We start from the raw sequence: 11,991 nt of genomic DNA on the forward strand, positions 1-11,991 counted from the left end.
TGATGTTTGTTTCTGTGCCTGGAATATGACATGTGATCAAGAGATGTCTCATGAATAAGGGAAAGGGTGAATGAATAGAGCAGTATATGATTTCTCTAACAAGGAGAAAGTTGAGAAGTACTGAGTTCAAGGATATGGGTCTTAAGCACTGCTGTCTCTTCCCAACTCTCAGCATCTCTATTTTCTGACCTCTTAACTACTTTACCATCTCTTATTTTCATCTGGTATCTTTTGATTCACTTCTCAACCATCATCACTATTTCCTAACCTATTCATAAATTTACACTGTAGCTCCTCTTAAGACTGATTATTTCCAAAACAGTATCAACACAGAGGAAATGTGTGATTATCTTTGCTTTCACAAGTGACTTGGGGAATCCTGCTGATTTTTTGCTGTTATTTAATGGGGGATGGAAAGCTGTCCTTTATTGGAAGAGCAGTATGATCCCTAGTGGGAGAGACAAGTATGTAAAGTGAGAAGGCCTGAGAAGGATCATGTCCTTACAATTTACCTACTGTATACAGGCTGTGCCCTGCATCAAGGCACTTGGCCTAGAGGGCACGTGTGGTTTGAAATCCAGGAGACACTCCATTTACCAAATCTTGTTCTGCAATCAATCAAAGTGTGTGCCTATAAAATTTACACCAAAATACAGCATAGGGAGCAGTGCAGGATGTTGTTTATATTGGGGAAATGCTTAATCTATCAAAATTCGATCTGTTTTCTAACTGTGGATGCTACTTATTCTCCCACTTGGGCTCATTCATTCCTTCATTCATTTATTCAGTCATTGCAAAACCTTGCTGAAAACTTAGCCTAGCAACAAAGAGCTTAAGTTTGGGTATCAGATGCTATTAAATGATATTTTTATATAATTATTATTTGGTTCATCTGAAGTGGGTTGAAATTTCCACAAATTCAGAAAAAAGACAGCACCCATCGTGAATATATGTACATAGTCACAAAATCAATATAACTAGAACATAGATTTTGATTTACTTATCTCAAAAAGCTCACCAGGAGACTTCCCTGTCAGTTTGGTGATTAAGACTCCATGCTTCCATGGAGGGGTGTGGGGTCCATCCCTGTTGGGCAACTAAGGTCCCCCATGCCTTGCAGCACAGCCGAAAAAAAACAGAAACTCACCAGAATATTTAATACCCAACCACAGACACCCATTCCTACATCTTTGGGTAATTTCTCTTCTGGTTCCTTCTCAGATCTCACCTGTTTCAAGGCAAATGCTAAATCAAGGTCCCTCATATTTCTGTAAGATCACAAGTTTTGAGTAGGCTTATTTATGCATAGAATATACTCTTTGCCTATGTTGTGGAAAAGAGCCACTTTGGAGTGGAGAATGTTTACATGAAGTCACCAAGATTCCCCTCCACCCACAGGAATAAACAGAGGGCTATTTTTTTTTTTTTTTTTTGCCATAACTCACTCATTATTTGAGATTTTTCCCTGTGATATATTTACTGAGCTCCAGGCCAGATTCTCTCTCTCTCAAGTGTTCCCACCAAACCTGTTCATCTTCCTGGCTTCATTACCTTGTAATGGCAACTGCCACCTACTTACCTACATAAGTCATCCATCAGGCAGTTTAGACTCCTTACTCCTGCTTACTTACCCAGCCACTTATCCCCTATTATAAATTATGTCTCCTGGTTATCCATCCCCTGTTCCTCATTTCTGTTGTCAGTGTCTTATTCAGGACTTCAGCATGTTCCAAGAACTCCTTCCTTTGTTTTGACTCTAAATTTTTTTTTTTTATTATGGGACCATACCCTGTTGACAATGTTGTGATAGCTTCAGGCGGACAGCAAAGGGACTCAGCCATATGGATATCTGTATCCATTCTGCCTTGACTAAGTCTTCTTGATCTTCAACCTTTACTTAACCTCCAGGCTGGCGTTTGAAAAAGAGTCCCTCTTCATGGGCATTTTCACCCATTAGCACTTTAACTGCACTTGTCTCTTTACTCTTGTACCTATTTTTCAACTTAAACCATCATTCAAATGAGAATCAAATTAAAATTTAATTTTAAAGTAAAAAAAAAATGTTGACAGCCTACAAAAATGCAGTTATTACTGATAACAACTTTCCTTTTATAAACAGCTGGAATCCTGGTTTGTTTCCTTGTAGGACTGGGTGTAGGGAGGGATGCTGGGCTAGAGAAGTGTCATTACCTGCAGTGGGAGGAGAGGAAGACCTACAGTGATGGTAAAATCCAGAGTCCTTTGCTCAGAACTCAAGACCCTTTCTCCCCGTCCTCCTTCTCTTGTCTCTTTCTTTACCTCCCACACCCTTCATCCTCTTTCTCCTTCTCCTCTTCTCATCCTCAAGCCATCATGTTGACCAGGATTGTGCTAAGCAAAGGATGTGGCCAAGCCGGAACACCTATTCTGCTGGCGCTTACTCATAATGTGAACCTGATCCGTATCCCACCTCTGTACACATCCTCTCTTGCCCCGCCCCAGCCTTGCCTCTGTTGATTTCACATGACTGACTCTTTTGGACTTGCATGCAGCTCGTTCCTCTTCCACCTTGCAGTCTTCCAAGCAGTTGAAACAAATTTTGCTCTTTCCTCTAGGCTTTTGTCATATTTTTCCTGTCATTTGGATTTTTACTCTGATGAAGAGTTTTCGTTTCTCTGAACATCTCAGAGCATGATGTTCAGACACAAGGAGGTGGCTGACCATGCACATTGGGTGATAACCCTGACTTCTTTGTTCTGAACATGCTACTCTTGTGCACACCTCACAAGATTTTGTTTACTTCTTTTGTGGAGCCCAGAAATATTGATGACTTACTTATATAAAACTTGGGACTTCCCAAGTGGCACTAGTGGTAAAGAACCCTCCTCCCAATGCAGGAGACATAAGAGATGCCCATTTGATCCCTGGGTAGGGAAGATCCCCTGGAGGAAGGTAGGACAACTAATTCCAGTTTTCTTGCCTGGAGAATCGCCAAGGACAGAGGAGCCTAGTGGGCTATAGTCCATAGGGTTCCCCAGAGTCAGACATGACTGAAGTAACTTAGCACAACTTAGAATACAATGATGCTTCATATGGACATGTTGTAATCTATATAATTAATTCTTCTTGTTGGACTTATAGGTTGTTTCTGGCTTTTCATAGGTAAGCTTTGTCAGTTGAGAAGATCTAAGCCTTGATTTATTTATTAGCACTGTGTATTAATTTCAAATCATACAATTTGAAAAAAATCAGATAAACAATATATGCAGTAACAGGAGTTCATGTGCCTGTGCCTTGTATAATAGACTTACCCTCTTCCAACAACACAAGAGAGGACTCTACACATGGACATCACCTGACCGTCAACACGGAAATCAGATATATTATATTCTCTGCAGCCAAAGGTTGAGAAGCTCTATAGAGGCAGCAAAAGCAAGACCGGGAGCTGATTGTGGCTCAGATCATGAAGTCCTTATTGCCAAATTCAGACTTAAATTGAAGAAGTGGGGAAAACCACTAGATCTTTCTGGTATGACCTAAATCAAATCCCTTACAATTATACAGTGAAATTGAGAAATAGATTCAAGGGACTAGATCTGACAGACAGAATGCCTGATGAACTATAGATGTAGGTTCATGACATTGTACAGGAGAAAGGGATCAAGAGCATCCCCAAGAAAAAGAAATGCAAAAAAGCAAAATGGCTGTCTGAGGAGGTCTTACAAATAGCTTTGAAAGGAAGAGACATGAAAAGCAAAGGAGAAAAGGAGAGATATACCCATCTGAATGCAGAGTTCCAAAGAATAGCAAGGAGAGATAAGAAAGCCTTCCTCAGTGATCAATGAAAAGAAATAGAGGAAAATGATAGAATGGGAAAGACTAGAGATCTCTTCGAGAAAGTTAGAGATACCAAGGGAACATTTCATGCAAAGATGGGCTCAATAAAGGACAGAAATGGTATGGAACAAACAGAAGCAAAAAATATTAAGAAAAGATGGCAAGGATACATAGAAGAACTGTACAAAAAAAAAAAAAAAAAAAATCTTCAAGCCCCAGGTAATCACGATGGTGTTGTCACTCACCTAGAGCCAGACATCCTGGAATGTGAAGTCATGTGGGCCTTAGGAAGCATCACTATGAACAAAGCTAGTGGAGGCGATGGAAATCCAGTTGAGCTCTTTCTTTTTTTTTTTTTTTATTATTATTATATGTATTTTTTTTTCCCAGTGGGTTTTGTCGCAAATCAATCAATGTAATACACCACATTAACAAATTGAAAGATAAAAACCATATGATTATCTCAATAGATGCAGAGAAAGCCTTTGACAAAATTCAACACTCATTTATGATTAAAATTCTCCAAAAAGCAGGAATAGAAGGAACATACCTCAACATAATAAAAGCTATATATGACAAACCCACAGCAAGCATCACCCTCAATGGCGAAAAATTGAAGACATTTCCCCTGAAATCAGGAACAAGACAAGGGTGCCCACTCTCACCACTACTATTCAACATAGTGTTGGAAGTTCTGGCCACAGCAATCAGAGCAGAAAAAGAAGTAAAAGGAATCCAGATAGGAAAAGAAGAAGTAAAACTCTCACTGTTTGCAGATGACATGATCCTCTACATAGAAAACCCTAAAGACTCTTCCAGAAAATTACTAGAGCTAATCAATGAATATAGTAAAGTTGCAGGATATAAAATTAACACACAGAAATCCCTTGCATTCCTATATACTAACAATGAAAAAACAGAAAGAGAAATTAAGGAAACAATACCATTCACCATTGCAACAAAAAGAATAAAATACTTAGGAGTATATCTACCTAAAGAAACAAAGGACCTATACATAGAAAACTATAAAACACTGATGAAAGAAATCAAAGAGGACACAAACAGATGGAGAAACATACCGTGTTCATGGATTGGAAGAATCAATATTGTCAAAATGGCTATTCTACCCAAAGCAGTCTATAGATTCAATGCAATCCCTATCAAGCTACCAACGGTATTTTTCACAGAACTAGACCAAAGAATTTCACAATTTGTATGGAAATACAAAAAACCTCGAATAGCCAAAGTAATCTTGAGAAAGAAGAATGGAACTGGAGGAATCAACCTGCCTGACTTCAGGCTCTACTACAAAGCCACAGTCATCAAGACAGTATGGTACTGGCACAAAGACAGAAATATAGATCAATGGAACAGAATAGAAAGTCCAGAGATAAATCCACGAACCTATGGACACCTTATCTTTGACAAAGGAGGCAAGGATATACAATGGAAAAAAGACAACCTCTTTAACAAGTGGTGCTGGGAAAACTGGTCAACCACTTGTAAAAGAATGAAACTAGAACACTTTCTAACACCATACACAAAAATAAACTCAAAATGGATTAAGGATCTAAATGTAAGACCAGAAACTATAAAACTCCTACAGGAGAACATATGCAAAACACTCTCTGACATAAATCACAGCAAGATCCTCTATGACCCACCTCCCAGAATATTGGAAATAAAAGCAAAAATAAACAAATGGGACCTAATGAAACTTAAAAGCTTTTGCACTACAAAGGAAACTATAAGTAAGGTGAAAAGACAGCCCTCAGATTGGGAGAAAATAATAGCAAATGAAGAAACAGACAAAGGATTAATCTCAAAAATATACAAGCAACTCCTGCAGCTCAATTCCAGAAAAATAAATGACCCAATCAAAAAATGGGCCAAAGAACTAAACAGACATTTCTCTAAAGAAGACATACAGATGGCTAACAAACACATGAAAAGATGCTCAACATCACTCATTATTAGAGAAATGCAAATCAAAACCACAATGAGGTACCATTACATGCCAGTCAGGATGGCTGCTATCCAAAAGTCTACAAGCAATAAATGCTGGAGAGGGTGTGGAGAAAAGGGAACCCTCTTACACTGTTGGTGGGAATGCAAACTAGTACAGCCGCTATGGAAAACAGTGTGGAGATTTCTTAAAAAACTGGAAATAGAACTGCCATATGACCCAGCAATCCCACTTCTGGGCATACACACTGAGGAAACCAGATCTGAAAGAGACACGTGCACCCCAATGTTCATCGCAGCACAGTTGAGCTCTTTCAAAACCTAAAAGATGATGCTGTGAAAGTGCTGCACTCATTTTGCCAGGAAATTTCGAAAACTCGGTAGTGGACACAGGACTGGAAAAGGTGAGTTTCATTCCAATCCCAAAGAAAGGCAATGTCAAAGAATTCTCAAACTACTGCACAATTGCACTCATCTCACATGCTAGTAAAGTAATGCTCAAGATTCTCCAAGTCAGGCTTCAATATTGCATGAACCATGAAATTCCAGATGTTCAAGCTGGATTCAGAAAAGGTATAGTAACCAGAGACTAAATTGCCAACATCTGCTGGATTTTGAAAAAGCAAGGGAGTTCCAGTAAAACACCTATTTCTGCTTTATTGACTATGCCAAAGCCTTTGACTGTGTGGATCACAATAAACTGTGGAAAATTCTGAAAGAGTTGGGAATACCAGACCACCTGACCTGCCTCTTGTGAAACCTGTATGCACGTTAGGAAGCAACAGTTAGAACTGGACATGGAACAACAGACCGGTTCCAAATAGGAAAAGAAGTGTGTCAAGGCTGTATATTGTCACCATGCTTATTTAACTTCTATGCAGAGTACATCATGAGAAACTCTGGGCTAGAGGAAGCACAAGCTGGACTCAAGATTGCTGGGAGAAATATCAATAACATCAGATATGCAGATGACACCACCCTTATGGCAGAAATTGAAGAAGAACTAAAGAGCCTCTTGATGAAAGAGAAAGAGGAGAGTGAAAATGTTGGCTTAAAGCCCAACATTCAGAAAACTAAGATCATGGCATCCAGTCCCATCACTTCATGGGAAATAGATGGGGAAACATTGGAAACACTGAGAGACTTTATTTTTGGGGGCTGCAAAATCACTGCAGATGGTGGCTGCAGCCATGAAATTAAAAGACACTTACTCCTTGGGAGAAAAGTTATGACCAAGCTAGAGAGCATATTAAGAAGCAAAAATGTTACTTTGCCAACGAAGGTCCGTCTACTCAATGCTATGTTTTTTTACCCAGTATTCATGTATGGATGTGAGAGTTGGACTATAAAGAAATGTGAGCACCAAAGAATTGATGCTTGTGAAATATGGTTTTGCAGAAAACCTTTTAGAGTTCCTTGGACTGCAAGGACATCCAACCAGTCCATCCTACAGGAAATCAGTCCTGAATATTCATTGGAAGGACTGATGTTGAGGCTGAAACTCCAATGCTTTTGTCACCTGATGCAAAGAGCTGACTCATTTGATAAGACCCTGATGCTAGGAAAGATTGTAGGTGGGAGGAGAAGAGGATGAAGAGGATGAGGTGGTTGAATGGCATCACTGACTCAATGGACATGAGTTTAAGTAAACTCTGTACATTGGTGATGGACAGGCAGGCCTGTTGTGCTGCAGTCCATGGGGTCACAAAGAGTTGGACATGATGGAGCGACTAACTTACTCTAGCAAAATTCCTTGAAAAAAAATGACAACATATCTCTGAATAACTAAGTAATAATAAACACCATTTTTGAGTGTTTATCTGTCCCAGGGATAAGAAGAAAACCTTTATTTTATCTCTACTGACTTTGACAACCATACTAAGATAGAAGTATCATTATCCCACTTTCTAGATAAAGGAGCTGAAGTTCCAAGAATTTCAGCAAGCTTCTCAGGACATTCCTGGTAAGTGGCGCAGCCAAGATACAAACCACACCTCTTTCATTCCCAAGTTTGTACTCTTAATCATTAGACTGGACACCTCAAAAAGTTTAGAATGATTCACCACATGAATGAATGAATGGGTGAGTGACCTTATGGAACAAATTACCTTGGTATCATTATGTAATTTTCATGAGAAGGTTGGAGGCTTGGGGAAGAGTTTCTATATAAATAAGGAAAGATGCTCCCCTCTGGGCAGGTGCAGCTATGGTCCAGGGCTTGTGCACAGAGATCATATTTGGTGCACATTTGCCTTTCAGGGTACAGCTTGCAAACAGTTTTTAGGCTGTAGAGAGAGAGCATTTGACCTCAGGTTCTCTGACTTCATGGTCTTCCCTCCTTCCCTAGAGAACATGCTGTTTATCCACCACCTATTCCTCTGTTCCCAGTTGGCAACAATCAGGACTTCTAAGCAGGTGGTAAACAGGAAATGTGAGTCACATCTCTGAGGCTATGGATGCTGTTATATGAATAACAATAGCTATGGTTTAATTAAAGGTGCATCTGGTATTATGCTAAACCCTTTACAAGCTTTCGTCTCATTTACCAATTAGATGGGTAAGGTCGTTCCCATTATGTAGATGATGAAGCTGAGTTCCAGAGCATTTCAGGGACTTTCCCAGGGTTATACAACCAGTATACTGCACCTCAGGCTCCATGTACTCTGAGTGGCCATGGAATACCGTGGTTGTCAGAATTCTCCTGGCACCCTTCCATTCTTCTCTAGCCATCATCCCCTGGAGACTTTTCTCTGAACATTCTAGATCTGCCTTCTAAAAGTCTAGGGCACATGACTGACCATGCTCAGGGTGTTCATCCTCAAGTCACACATCCTAAGGTGTCATGCGTATGTTCCCATAACATTCAATTCTTCCTTATTGACTAGAATTGGATGCAGAAACATGGTCTTTCTCTGCGTTCTGGGAGATAAAACTCACCAGCAAATTACAAATTCATCAGCTGAGCTGCTTGCTGCAAGCTACATCTACCAGTTATATTCAAGGTGGTTGAAGGTACATATTTTTCTAACACATCCTCTGAACTGATCCTGTGACTTGTGTTAGAAAAGCCTTGTCCATATTTTCTTTGTGTTGTGGAGATGAGATCTGTGGTATTTTCTTCCTCTTTTTTGCCACATTATTTTTTTAAGTGAAGTGTAATTGCTTTATAGAATTTTGTTGTTTTCTGTCATACATCAACAAGTATTTTTTCCCTTTATTTTTGTTAATCTTTCCCCTGATTCTTGCACAAATGCCTGTCACTTGGCTTCTTCTATCCTCAGCTCTCTGGCTTCCTAGGGTCTTCCTGACACATATGTGAGACTCCCATCATGGGCCACAAGCTGATGCGCACTTTCCCAGGAAAAGGTTGAGCTTTGTTTTAAAAATATCTGATCAGACTGGAGTGGTGGGGATGTGGAAGGATCTGTTCAGAGAGGCATTCCTCTGATTGCAGAATCAAGATGAGAAGATGATAGAAGACCCTGATTAGATAGAGAAGTTGAGAAATTTGAGGGAGATGAGAATTGGGGAAAGAAGATGTTGCTAGTGTCAAAAATCAAAATCTTTAATTTTTTTTGCAAACTTGCCATACGCTTGTGTATTCTATTTTTATCAGTCAGGTAACACTCACAGAGCAGAATTTCATGAATCAATATTTTTAATCCTATGCTTTGAAGCCAGTTGGAAAAATTATATACCAACATGAAAACAACAAGGGTAACATAAAAAAAAAAAAAAAAAAAACCTTTAAATTTCTACTCTATAATATGCTAATTTTCTGATCTTGAATTAATTTATTTAACACCTTTTATTCTCCATTTCTTCATGTGTATAATGTGGAGAAAACGTTCCTAATTGGGCTAAAATCAACTTTTTATAGAATGTTTTAGAGTGGATTCCTAAATGCTTTTAAGGTTTGAGAAACCTCCCTCTTCGATATTAAATGAAAATTTTATTTTTAAGATCAGCTATAAAGGGCTTTATGGTAAAAAAAAAAAAAAAAAAAAAAAAAAAAAAACCTATCTGATTTAAAAATTAGTCACTGTTATTTGTGTGGTCTGAGATACATTATTTTCATGTTTTAGTATTAGTTTTTTCCATCTTTAATATGGGAATACCATTTACTTTCCTTATGATGAAGTTTAAGTGAGGTCACACATTTGAATGTGTCTATGGTGTCTTTGGGCATCCCAAGTGGTGCTAATGGTAAGAACACTCCTGCCAATGCTGGTGAGGTAAGAGATACAGGTTCGATCCCTGGGTCAGGAAGATCCCCCGGAAAAGAGCATGGCAACCCACTCCAGTATTCATGCCTGGAGAATCCCAAGGACAGAGGTGCCTGGCGGAATGTGGTCCATAGGGACACAAAGAGTTGGACGCAGCTGAAGCAACTTAACACACATGACGTGTGGTAGTTTAGGCATCCGTTGAAAGTGTTTTTTCAGCTATTTTGGTGGAGGAGAGTTATGAGGAAAAACAGTGAAGGAAAGTGGTTAAGAATGAAAGTTAAGAAAGATAAGTGTTTTGAATCTGAGATCTGCTGGCTGGGTGAACTTGGGTCAGTCACTTAACCAGTGATTTCAGTTACTTCTGATTTCAGTTACTTCTTCCATAAAAGCGGGTTATAGTACCTGTATCACATTGAATGAACTACCCAACAAAAAAGAACTCTACAAAGTCTAAAAGCCTGTGTCATTGTACACTTTCAACATCGTTCAACATTTTGATGCTCGCCTGATGTATAGCTGTCTGTTTCACGCACTCCAGTTGTAGGAGTCTGAGAAATTTCTACTTGAGTGAAGACAATTTTTTCCAGATTTTACTCACTTATTTGTAACTTTCTTCTTATAAGACAATGACTCCATTTCAAAACAAAACAAAACAAAACATAATGCCAAGAACAAAAACCAAAACCAGAAATACACATAGTATCTACTGTCAGCATCTGACCTCACCCCAAAACTAGTGTAAATAATAGCTAGACCTTCAGGCTCAATTAGCTTTCAAGTTTTTGCTGGATAGGAATCTTGAAAAATTGATTTGGGAGGAGATGAGTGATCATGGAGCTTGAACACATACTTGAAATGCTTTTGGAAAGACAGCAAAGCTCCCAGCCATCCAGCAGCTGGAGCAGAGAGAGAGAGAGGGCAGAATTCGAGTTCCTTACCGTGGTGTCTTCCCCAGCATAGTGGTTGAGGACCTTGCGCCCACTGGGGTGCCTGTCCGCCCAGCCAGTAACATCGTAGACCTTGCAATTGATCACCAGCCACTGGTCAGTCTCCTGATTGTGTCTCTGGATCTCCTACCAGGTGTACATGTTGAGGCTTTTTCTGGGCAAGTTGCACTTCGCATTTGCCTCCTGCCTTGCAGAGAGCCTGGCTTTCCCACTTTCTCCTGGTTTCCTGTTTGCCTGTTGCTTCGCACCTAAGTACAGCTGGTTCTCATCTACAAGGCTCCCATTGCCCTCAGGCTTTTCTTCAAACATCATTGTCCTGGTACTTTTAGAATTTCTGGCCTGACACCTGGAATTTCTAATTCTCACCTGATTGAACTACGGAATGATCTTTTCCCTCTCCTTTTATTCCATGAAGTAAGATGCCTACACAGAAAACTTTTTAGCCTACTTGACTCTTGGCAAAGCTGATAGTGAGCTCCTTCCCAGCGTCTCACTTCTCTGTCCTGAGTCTTTTTTTTTTTTTTTCCTGATGAAGACTGTACTACCTTTTCCCCCACACCCAAGATTAGTCTACCTTTCTCTCTTCTCTCTCTCTGCTGGCTGATTGTTTAGCAGTGTTCTTATTCATCATTAAATGTCCCTTAGTCGAGAGCTGGAGCCAATCACAACCCAGAGGATGGTGTGGCCTGACCCCTGGGAGAAGGGGCTGGACTCCTTCTCTGCTGACTGCCTACACTGGCATCATGATGGGTCATGTGCATTACCTCTCCCCCATTGAAAGGAAGAGTTGTTTTAATTCAACACATTAGCAGAAGCTTTCAAAACCTCTAGGAGGATATGAACACCTCTTGGAATTGGGAAATGTTCTTTTGTTGTTGTTGATAAGATTGGAAATTTTCCTTTTATTCTGGTTTTCTCAGATTACTTTTTTTTTTTTTTTAATTGAGAAACCTGTATGCAGGTCAGGAAGCAAAAGAACTGGCCATGGGACAACAGACTGCCTCCAAATAGGAAAAGGAGTACATCAAGGCTGT

The 11,991-nt window shown here is 39.7% G+C and overlaps 1 pseudogene; it reads right to left on the reverse strand.

Annotated features, from left to right (window-relative positions):
* The window catches only part of LOC133066544 (fatty acid desaturase 2-like protein FADS2B), a 57,570-nt pseudogene extending 46,301 nt beyond the window's left edge, over window positions 1–11,269 (reverse strand).
* Between the last annotated feature and the right edge of the window lie 722 nt (window positions 11,270–11,991).

Source organism: Dama dama, chromosome 1, assembly GCF_033118175.1.
Source record: "Dama dama isolate Ldn47 chromosome 1, ASM3311817v1, whole genome shotgun sequence".
Classification (NCBI taxonomy): domain Eukaryota; kingdom Metazoa; phylum Chordata; class Mammalia; order Artiodactyla; family Cervidae; genus Dama; species Dama dama.